The 11,888-nt window shown below is 40.8% G+C and overlaps 1 long non-coding RNA gene across 1 annotated transcript in view; it reads right to left on the bottom strand.

The window, feature by feature from the left end:
* Window positions 1–11,888, bottom strand: part of LOC122453229 — a 74,248-nt gene that overhangs the window by 36,463 nt on the left and 25,897 nt on the right. The gene's annotated exons all lie outside the window — the stretch shown is intronic.

Genomic DNA, 11,888 nt, shown 5'->3' with positions numbered 1-11,888 from the left:
GTGCAGACACAGGGAGAAGACAGCGGTCTGTGAACCAGGAAGCAGGCCTTCCCCCACCACCCAGTCTGCTCTTGATCATGGACTTCCTAACCCCCAGAACTATGAAATAAATGTTCATAAGCCATCCAGTCTCTGGTATTGTTGCCGCAGCCTTGGTGGACTAAGACAGCCTGCTACACCATATGAATTGTTACAGCCTTGCATTTTACACATGCAGAAACCAGGGCTTGGGAATATTGAAACTCACTCAAAGCTAGGCTCCTGTTCTGCTACTCCCTTACTAAAGAAAGATTTATTAGTGACTAGTCTATGCAAATATGTAGCAAAGACTTTTTGCACTGGGTAAAGGAAAAATACCCTTTGTAGGGGGAAAAAAAACTCATAACAATAGAACGATATAGACAAATGCTAAATGAGTATTTAAAATACAGTTTTTCTTTAAAAATAAGTTATATATTTTAGTCCAGTGAAAATTTTTAAGTGCGGTAAGTCAGTGCCAGTGAAAAAACAAATAAAATCGTGTGTCTGTGTGTCTGTGTATACACTTGTATCTGTCTCTTGCTTCTGATGAAAGTTTCATTGTTCATTTATCTGGAACTCGGTTAAATTGTGTCCTCTCCTACCTGGGAAACAACATAAAATTTAAAGATGTATTTAATTGGGCTGAGGTAGCAGGAAAATAGAAATTAAGGACTGTGCTCTTAATGCTTTTCCTTGCATATCCTTTCAGGCCTATTTACTTTTACTTTATGTACAATTCTAACTGGTTTAATTATTTAGATCCTAAGACTCTGGCAGATTGCCACTTAAGGCAGTGAAAAGACTGCAAGCATAAGAACAGCAGTGAGGACAGGAATAAAAATCACTCTGATAAGCAAACTGGAAAAGCTCCAGGGCATGGGGCCAGTGCCCCTCATACCTCAGACCCCGGGAGCATCATCTCATCTATTGTATCACCCACACTAAAGACGGATTCTGGACTTCCCTGGTGGCCCAGTGGTTAAGAATCTTCCTGCCAATGTAGGGAACACAAGATCTCTGGCTCTGGAAGATTCCACATGCCTCAGGGCAACTAAACCCACAAGGCAGAATTCCTAAAGCCCAAGCTCCCCAGGGCACATGCTCCAAAACATGTTCAGTTGCTCAGTCGTGTCCGACTCTGCGATCCCATGGACCGCAGCACGCCAGGCTTCCCTGTCCTTCATCTCCCTGAGTTTGCTCAAACTCATGTCCACTGACTCGGTGATGCCATCCAACCACCTCATCCTCTGTCGTCCCCTTTTCCTCCTGCCTTCAGTCTTTCCCAGCATCAGGGGCTTTTCTAATGAGTCAGCTCTTCACATCAAGCAAGAGAGGCTACCACAATGAGAAGCGCATGCACTATAGCTACAGTAGCCACTGATCTTTGCGACTAGAGAAAGCCCACATGCAGCAACCAAGACCCAGCACAATCACAAATAAACAGATAATAAAAATGTTTTAAAAAATTAAGGATGGATTCTCAGGAACACATTGTAAATGTTCCGTATAATACGTTCAAGGGGGGAAAGAAAATATATTACATAATTTTAGAAAGCTTTCTCTTATGTCTCTCTTCCTGAGTGAATAGACCCTTTGCCACTGGAAAATAAAACTATCCAGAATGATTTATTTACCTCTTTCTGAAGATACAGAGAAGCACTGTGGTATGTAAAAGAATGTTTTTTTTAATCAAAGTTTCAAAAATTGTATCCAAAGTCTGCAACTTATTTGTTTGTTGACACGAGCCTCAGTTTTCTGGTCTGTAAAATGGGGAATCTAACCTGTGACACCTGGGCCACATGCAAAGCAAACACATGACAAACATTATCACATGCACAACATAATCTTACATATAAATGTGAGGTTTTCCCGGGACTTCCCTGGACTCTGTGCTTCCAGTGCAGAGGGCCTAGGGTGTGATCCCTGGTAAGGGAAACAGGCCCCATATACTGCAACTAAGAATTTAAATGCCGCAACAAAAAATCCTGCATGTTGCAACCAAAGATTTCACATGCCACTATGAAGACTGAATATTCCACATGTGACAACTAAGACCCAGTTCAGCCAAAATAATTACTTATTTTTTAAAATAATAAAAATTTCAGAAATAAAAATAAATAAATTTGAGATTTTTCTCCAAAGTAATGATTTATGACATCCTGTGCTCCTCTCCAGAGAAGGCGATGGCACCCCACTCCAGGACTCTTGCCTGGGAAATCCCATGGACGGAGGAGCCTGGTAGGCTGCAGTCCATGGGGTCGCGAAGAGTCAGACACAACTGAGCGACTTCACTTTCACTTTTCACTTTTGTGCACTGGAGAAGGAAATGGCAACCCACTCCAGTATTCTTGCCTGGAGAATTCCAGGGACGGGAGCCTGGTGGGCTGCCGTCTATGGGGTCGCACAGAGTCGGACACGACTGACGTGACTTAGCAGCAGCAGCAGTGCTCCTCTCAACCTCAAACTTAGTTAAAACACTTATTTTGGTTATCTTGGTGATGGATTCTGAATTGCCTGGAACAGTTTTTCTTGACCCCTATGGTACTTATATTTCACTCCATCTTCTGCATAGCTTCTAAAACTAATAAGCCATCCTTATGTCTGATCGTTTGTATTAAATAATAGGTTTACAATATGTTTCTCAAGCTACACTTGACCCCATATTCTAAAAAGCCTCATTGCTACTTCTAATGATAGAACCTTGTTTATGAATGTAAAGTTTATATGGATTGGCTCCACAAAGTTGCCAAAGAAAGCATACCTTCCAGTACACACTGAGATTAAAGTAATTTTAGGTTGTATCCAGTTGAATTCTTGGCATGGATTTATCTTTTGAAAATAGCTACATACCAGAAGAGGAAGGAGAGGCACAGGTATGAAATTTCATATAAATTCTCCTTGCTATTCAAAACTATGACTTCATGACTGTCTTGCAGCATATAGCTACTGTTAAAGTAAGAAAAGGCTTCAAATTTTTGGTTTAACCTAGTCATGACATTTTAAAGATCCCAACTAATGGCCCCTTGGGAATTTGAAGAATTGACCCGATGTTTGCTCTGAAACAATCTGAGCTCACATGATCCATTTTCTCTGGATATATTATTTAAGATAAAATGTTTTAACTTTCAACAAATTGGGGGTAGGGTAAATGTACCTCAACATAATAAAGGCCATATATGACAAGCCCACAGCTAACATACTCATGAGAGCTTTTCCCTTAAGATAAGGATCAAGACAAGGATGCCCACTCTCACCACTTTAATTCAACATAATATTAGAAGTCCTAGTCAGAGCAATTAGGCAAGAAAAAATAAAAGGCACCTAGTCAGAAAGGAAGAAGTAAAACTGTCACTATTTGCAGATGGCTTGATATTATATACACAAAACCCTCAAGACTCCACCAAAAAACTGTTACAACTAATATACCATTTTATTAAAGCTGCAGGGTACAAAATCAATATTAAAAAATCAAGACAAACAATGAAATATCAGAAAGAGAAATTAGGAAAGCAAGACCATTTATAACTGTATCAAATAAATAAATAAATAAAATGCTTAGGAATCAACTGAACCAAGGTGAAAAATCTGAAACTGAAAACTATGAGAGACTGATGAAACAAATTGAAGAAGATATACATACGTGAAAACTTATTTTATGTTCATGGATTGGATGAATTCAGTTCAGTTCAGTCGCTCAGTCAGATCCAACTCTTTGCAACCCCATGGACTGCAACATGCCAGGCCTCCCAGAGTTTACTCAAACTCATGTTGATTGAGTCGGCGATGCCACCCAACCATCTCATCCTCTCTCGTCCCCTTCTCCTCCTGCCTTCAATCTTTCCCAGCATCAGGGTCTTTTCCAATGAGTCAGTTCTTTGCATCAAGTGGCCAAAGTATTGGAGTTTCAGCTTCAGCATCAATCCGTCCAATGAATATTCAGGACTGATTTCCTTTAGGATGGACTGGTTGGATCTCCTTGCTGTTCAAGGGACTCTCAAGAGTCGTCTCCAACACCACAGTTCAAAAGCATCAATTCTTTGGATGAATTAATACTACTAAAATGTCCATGATACTCAAAGTTACCTACAGGTTCAATGCAATCCCTATCAAAATTCCGATGACATTTTCACACAAATAGAATAAACAACTCTTAAATTTGTATGGAACCACAAAAGACCCCGAGTAGCCAAAGCAATAGTGAGTAAAAAGAACAAAGCAAGCGGCATAACACTTCCTGATTTCAAACTATATTAAAAAGCAATCAAAACAGTATAGTATTGATATAACATAGACACATAGATCAATGGAACAGGATTGAGAGTCCAGAAACAAACCAGCACAAACATGGTCAACTAATTTACAAGAAAAGACTCAAGAACATATAATAGGAAAAGGAGAGTCTCTTCAATAAATGGTATTGGAAAAAGTGGACAGTCACATGCAGAAGAACAAAAGTGTACCACTGTCTTATACCATACACAAAAACAACTCACAATGGATTAAATAGAAACCAAGACTTCAAACTATAAGACTCCTAGAAGAAAACATAGGCAGTAAACTCCTTGACATTAATCTTGGGGATGATTTTTTGGATTTGACACTAAAAGAAAAGGTAACAGAAGTAAAAATAAGCAAGTGGGACAAAACCTTCACCTTAAATACCATTTTCAGCTTAAGACACAAAGGATGTTGGCGGTAGTGTTTCAGGACTTTGAAGGGAAAGAAAGCAATTCACATGGAAATGATAGAAAAGCCAGTATTTTAAGGGCCAAGCACAGAAAATGGGACAAAGACAGGAATTTCAACATGGACTGCTAGGTTCCTCGTTGTCTACCACACCTGGTTCTTATAAAACTACAGTTATTTATAGTGATAGTTTCATTCCTGGAACAGGCTCTCTATAAATTATTTTAGGCAGTTAGGAATTCTTCCTGAGGTTTTTGGGCCAAAGAGACACATTTGGGGTGACAAATTTTGCCCCCTCACATCTTCAAATTTCCCATCTGTTCTTCTAAGAATCCGTTCATCTTCTCTAAAAAATCATTTACTTTTCTCTAAACTGGCTTCCCTTGTGTCTCAGCTGGTAAAGAATCCGCCTGCAATGTGGGAGACTTGGGTTAGATTCCTGGGTTGGGAAGATCCCCTGGTGAAGGGAACGCGACCCACTCCAGTATTCTGGCCTGGAGAATTCCATGGACTGTATAGTCCCTGGGGTCACAGAGAGTCGGACATGACTGAGCAACTTTCACTTCACTTTCTCTAAATAGCCTATAATCTTCTCCCTTGCCCAATAAAGTTATTTTATAAACTCTCAAATATCACTGCTTTGGGGGTATTCATTTCTTCCTGTGATGCCTCCGTGCACAGGTTAAAAATTAATAAACTTGTATACCTTTTCTCCTGTTTAATCTGTCTGTTGTCAGTTTTTCATAGACCCAGCTCTGAACTTAGGATGACAGAAGGAAAGTCTTTCCTCATCTGTATCAGTTTCATACAGGGTAGTTGTTGTCATGGTCCGGGCGCGGTTTGGAAAAGAATTTCCAGACATGAGACAGAATGAGAGGGAAATAAAGTTTATTAGAGTGGGCGATGCTGTTAGAACAGCGAACCAGCTCAAGGGAGAACTGACCGTTGAACAGGGGTCCTTATTCCATTTTAATACCCAGGGTACAAGGAATGGGATAAGGGTCTTGCAGGTCATTTGCTGATTGGATGAGGCATGTATACTGGGTGGGGGAAGAGTAGGGCAAATACCTTCTCCCTGTGGGGTAGGAGGGGAGACAGGTTATACTGTTCCATTAATCGTTACAACAAGGGGGAGGGAAGGATGATAAGGGTCTGGTTTTTCTGTTCCTGCATTCCAAGACCCTCCTTGGTTTTATCTGCTCTTTCATCCTTGAGTCACCACAGTTATGAAACCTTTTACCTCAGACTGAGTCTTGAATCCACGTGGCCAGGACTTGAACCCAACCAAAACCCTGCTAGGGACTCAGCCAAAACCCATGGTCTTCCAACTGAGATCACAGACCCAGTTTTAGGATCTAATGAACTTCTGGTTCTTGATGTCTCCTCACAGAAAGAATTCAGTGAGAGATAAAGGGATAGGTAAGAAAGAGATTTATTTAAAGACAAACACACTCCACAGAGTGTGGGCTATTGCAGGTGGCGAGTGTGACCTCAAAGTGTGGTACAGTTAGCTTTTATGGGCTGGACAATTTCATATGCTAATGAGTGAGAGGATTATTATAACCATTTTGGGGAAGGGGTGAAGATTTCCAGGACTTGGGTCACTGACTACTTAAAATTCTTAAAGAGATAGGAATGCTAGACCACCTTACGTGCCTCCTTAGAAACCTGTATGCAGGACAAGAAGCAACAGTTAGAACCAGACATGGAACAACAGATTGGTTCAAAATTGGGAAAGGAGTACATCAAGGCTATATATTGTCATTCTGGTTATTTAACTTATATGCAGAGTACATCAAGCAAAATGTCGGGCTGGATGAAGCACAAGCTGGAACCAAGATTGCTGGGAGAAATAGCAACAACTTCAGCCATGCAGCCATGCAGATGATACCACTTCAAAGGTAGAAAGTGAAGAGGAACCAAAGAGCCTCTTGATGAAGGTGAAAGAGGATAGTGAAAAAAGTGGCTTAAAACTCAACATTCAGAAACAAAGATCATGGCATCTGATCCCATCGCTTCATGGCAAATAGATGGGGGAAAAGTGGGAACAGTGACAGATTTCATTTTCTTGGCCTCCAAAATCACGGCAGATGGTGACTACAGCCACAAAATTAACAGACATTTTCTCCTTGGAAGAAAAGCTATGACAAACCTAGACAGCATATTAAAAAGCAGTGGTATCACTTTATCTACAAAGGTCTGTATAGACAAAGCTACGGTTTTTCCAGTAGTCAGGTACAGATGTGAGACTTGGACCATAAAGAAGGCTGAGTGCTGAAGAATGGATGCTTCTGAACTGTGGTGTTAGAGAAGACTTGAGAGTCCCTTTGACTGCAGAGATCAAACCAGTCAATCCTATAGGAAATCAGTCCTGAATATTCATTGGAAGGACTGATGCTGAAGCTGAAGCTCCAATACTTTGGCCACCTGATGTGAAGGGCTGACTCATTGCAAAAGACCTGATGCTGGGAAAGGTCAGGAGGAGAAAGGAGCAGCAGAGGATGAGATGGTTAGATGGCATCACCAACTAAATGGACATGAGTTTGAGTAAACTCTGGGAGATGCTGTGTGACTCCGTAGAAGAACTCCAGTTTTGGTCTGGCTGTTCTTTCCTCCCTCAGTATTTTCCACCCCTGTTTACACAAGTTTTGCTCAGATTACCACATGCTCAAGGTAAAAAGTGCAAGCCACACTACAAGGTAAAATCATCTGATTCCCAGGGACAGTTCTGTTCACCAAGCAAACTCCTGGACAAACTCCAGGGGAAGAGCAGAGACATGCATTTTTGACCAACTCCACAGGGGGATTCTTGTGTAAACTGCAATCTGAGCACAGAAGGGGAGAAATTAAGGGCTTTAGAGAGGCTAAGAGGGGTTATTTGGAAAACCTCAGAAAGGGGGGAAGAGGGCAGCAGAGGATGAGATGGTTAGATATCATCACCAACTCAATGGACATGAATTCAAGCAAACTCCTGGAGATAGTGAAGAACAGGGAAGGCTTGCATGCCACACACAGTCCATGGGGTCGCAAAGAATCAGACAGGACTTAGGGACTGAACAACTAAAAAGAATAGGGGGATTCCGAAAAGGAAGCGAATCCAAACCTTTCCTTTCTTTCTGCTCCAAGAGGAGGCTGAAAAGGGCAATTATTTCCTGGAGTGGTAGCCAACTCTGGTGGTAGGAAGGGGCAGGGCTGGCAAGGGGGGGAAGTGGGGATTATTAATGTCCCCTACCTCACCCCTGGTCTCTTCCTATCTCCAAGACTGGTGCTTGGACCCAGAGAGTCAGAGAGGTGGCAGGCTGTGCAGGGGGACATGTTTGCTGCCCGGCTCTAGGGGTGCCAGTGACAAGAAGACAAGAAAGAAAAAGAATCCCAAGGGCAGCTTGAAAAGATAGAGGAGCTTCCTAGGGGTTGTAGGAAGCAAGTCAATATTGGGAAAGCAAAGACTGCCAGCAGAAAGCATTCAGGATTGCATTTGGCTGCAATCCTAGAAATACATTCTTCTCTCAGATCGGTTACACAAGTCTAGAAGACTGGCCATTAAAAAAATAAACAGTATTAATGATATTAATAATCATGAGTGCCAGTAGTGTTGAAATGTTTCTGGAACCCTTTCCTAGTTGCCTAATGCATAGAGAAGGAAAATAACAGTGTTTAGTAGACATAAATTATAGGATCAGTGCATGTAGCTATCAATGTGCAGAGATGATGAGCCAAGGCTTGTAAGTTGGTTTTGTTTTGGTCTAATTAGATGTTTGTGGTGTGTGTGTGTGTGTGTGTGTGTTTAATTTCAAAACTTCTCTTTTTTTAATGCCTCCGACTCGTCCTGATTCACACATACCAAAAAAGAAAAACACCCAACTCTAAAATGGTAGGAAGTGACTTACACCTTTGATGGACCTGTGTTTATGTTACAATACTGGCTTAGTAAATTTAACTGAGAAAAGGAAACTGTTAAAGGCAGCGTTTCTGCCTGCATTTAATGATTCCTTTCTTCAACTGACTTTTATTGATTGTTTATATGATCCAAGCCACGTGCTAGGATACAAAAGTCAATGAAGGAATTCCTTCCCCTAAAGGAAGTCAAGGTCTCCTGGAAGAAACAGAAAAGTGCATGAATAAAATGCATTGTGAAGAGTGTGTACTTTAGGCATAGAAACCACCCTGTATTTATCCAAGCATATTTAAGACTGCTTTTTAAAATTATAGAAGGAAAAAATTTTTTAATTAAATTATGAAAGATACCATACTGTACCAACTGTCCAGCACCTTGCTTTTTTCTCCTTTTGATTGATCCATTCTTTTAACTCAAGTACAGTTGATTTGAGGGCTTTGTGTGTGTGTGCACATGCACGCTTTGTTTTTTACTGTACAATATACCCTGGAGATCATTCTAAGGTAAAAAAAAAAAAAAAATGTTGCCTGCCAATAAGTTCTATAATGATCAAGCCATTATCCACTGCAGTGCACCTTAAGGGATTTCATAATTGAAGAAAACAGGAAGCATTCCCTGCTTTGGATATGCCAGCCCCTAGATATTTAAGATAAGTATCTAAGGAAATTATTTAATGAACCCAGATTCTTGCATGTTTTCATACACAGAAAAGCACCAAAAAAAGAATGAAATAATGCCATTTGCAGCAACATGGATGTAGCTAGAGAGTACTATTAAGTGAAGTAAGTCAAACAGAAAAACAAATACCATATGATATCATTTATACGGGGTATCTAAAGTATGACACAAATGAACCTATCTACAAAACAGAAACAGACATGTGGTTATAGAGAATAGACTTGTGGTTGCCAAGGAGAAGGGAACTGGGGGAAGGATAATAGAGTGGGAGGCTGGGGTTAGCAGATGGAAGCTATTATATAAGGTGAAATGAAGTGAAGTAAAAGCCACTCAGTCATGTCCGACTCTTTGTGTCCTCATGGACTATACAGTCCATGGAATTCTCCAGGCCAGAATATTGGAGTGGGTGCCTTTCCCTTCTCCAGGGGATCCTTCCAACCCAGGGATTGAACCCAAGTCTCCCACATTGTGGGCAGATTCTTTACCAGCCAAGCCACAAGGGAAGCCCAAGAACACTGGAGAGGGTAGCCTATCCCTTCTCCAGCAGATCTTCCTGACCCAGGAATCGAACCAGGGTCTCCTGCTTTGCAGGCCGATTCTTTATGTTATTATATAAAGAACAGATAAAAACCAAGCTCCTACTGTATAGCGCAGGGAACTATATTCAATATCTTGTGGCAAACCATAATGGAAAATTATATTTAAAAAGAATGCATACATATATGTATATATGAATATATATTAGTCAATCATGTCTGACTCTTTGTGACCCCATGGACTGTAGCCCACGAGGCTCCTCTGTCCATGGAATTCCCCAGGCAAGAATACTGGAATGGGTTGCCATTCCCTTCTCCAGGGGATCTTCCCTATCCAGGGATCGAACCTGGGTCTCCTGCATTGCAGGCAGATTCTTTACCATCTGAGCCACCAGGGAAGTCCTATAAATCAACTATACTTAAAAAATAAATAAGGAAAAAAAATAAATAAAAATAAATAAGGAATCACTTTTTTCTCCAATAGATAAAAAAAAAAAACACTAAAGTAAGTAACTTGAGATGTCTGTTCTTGTGATTAGTAACAATATTCTCTGCTTGACTATACGTTTTTCTCAGCAAAAAAGTTCGTATATATCATATATATCCTGGTTTCTCCCTTACCTCTTCAGAACAGTTTCCCCAGGCTGAATACATTCTACTTACACTATTCTGTAGTGCATTTTTTTTTTCTCCAAGAGAACACTATCTAGTAGGTGTGCATTTTAAACACATTTTCTGGCCCTAGACAAGTAGCAGGTAGGAGGACCTGGGGCAGTGGAGAGTGAACCAGGGAGAAGAGTTTAGGAACAGAAGGGCTGTTGTGGCATTTTCACGGTTTGATGCCTGGCTGGGAGTGGAAGGCATCCAGGTTGGTGCTCCATCTGATGGACATTTCACTCACCCTCCTGTATTACTTTATGGTTTCTCTAATGGGAGAGGAAGGTGGTGTAACTGCTAAGGCAAGACTGAGAAGCTATTTTATTTACAATGTAGACATGGTGGGCTAAGTGCTGTGCTATGCTCAATAATTATTGCGGTAAGTACAGTTTACTGTAAGGCTTAAGATCTCCATAAGTCCATAGGAAGATGTTAAGCATCTCTAATTCTGTCATGTGGTTCTTAGGGAAAAAAAATTGTCATGTCTTGTGTTCAACTCTATAATTATATGTATCCATTAGGGAACAACTTTGATTTTGTTCAATAAATAAATAAGTAAATGCCACAAAAATAAACCATTGATTTTGAAGAGAACATAAAATTTGGGGAGAAGGCATCTAACTTCAAGTTTTCAAGTGCTTTGTCAATGTGATTCATAAAGCTAGGGTTGTTACTATACAATTTACCTAGCAAAGGCTTGCATTTTCAACTGAAAGGATAACTTCTCAGGTCCTCACCTCTGCCAATAAATGCTTCACAATCCCGTAAATTTGATGAAGAGCTATAGGGAGAGCTTCAGGTAACCAATGCTATATTCACTGTGCAAATAAAAGGCAGCAATGCTGGGGAACCAAACCTGGCATAGTAATGTGCTGGTGCATATTTCATGAGAAGTTTCTCTAAGGAGGCAATGCTCTGATTTGTAAGATTTGCCAAGTTCTATGGTATAAACACTCCTCCCACGACTGATAGTGTAACTACTTTGGTCAAGTTTGCCTGAAACTTTCCCAGTTTTAGCATGGAAAGTCCTAAACCTCAGGACACCCTTCATTCCTCCAGAAACAAGGTTGCTTACCAGAATGGCCCATTTCAAGCTCCCAACATGACATCACTGAATAGGAAGGAGGTGTGTGCATGGCACAGGCCTTGTAAGGAATAGTCTCCAGCATGCCAGTGCTCGGCAGAGGGTGTGGATGGGGGTCTTCGTCCATCAGAGGGGTGTTAACTTGGCCAGATTGTTGTTCAAAACCTCTCTCAATTTACCACCACCCTTGTATTGGTTTCCTGGAACTACCAGGACAAAGTACCACAAAGTGGGTGCCTCAAACACAGACATTTATTCTCTTGTTGTTCTAGAAGCCAGAAATCCAAAGACAAGGTGTGGGCAAGATAAGATTCTTTTCTTAAAAAATTTT

The sequence above is a fragment of the Cervus canadensis genome, chromosome 14, assembly GCF_019320065.1.
Source record: "Cervus canadensis isolate Bull #8, Minnesota chromosome 14, ASM1932006v1, whole genome shotgun sequence".
Taxonomy (NCBI): domain Eukaryota; kingdom Metazoa; phylum Chordata; class Mammalia; order Artiodactyla; family Cervidae; genus Cervus; species Cervus canadensis.
Note: the sequence above shows the minus strand (reverse complement) of the source record. Positions and strands in the feature narration are given on the sequence as shown.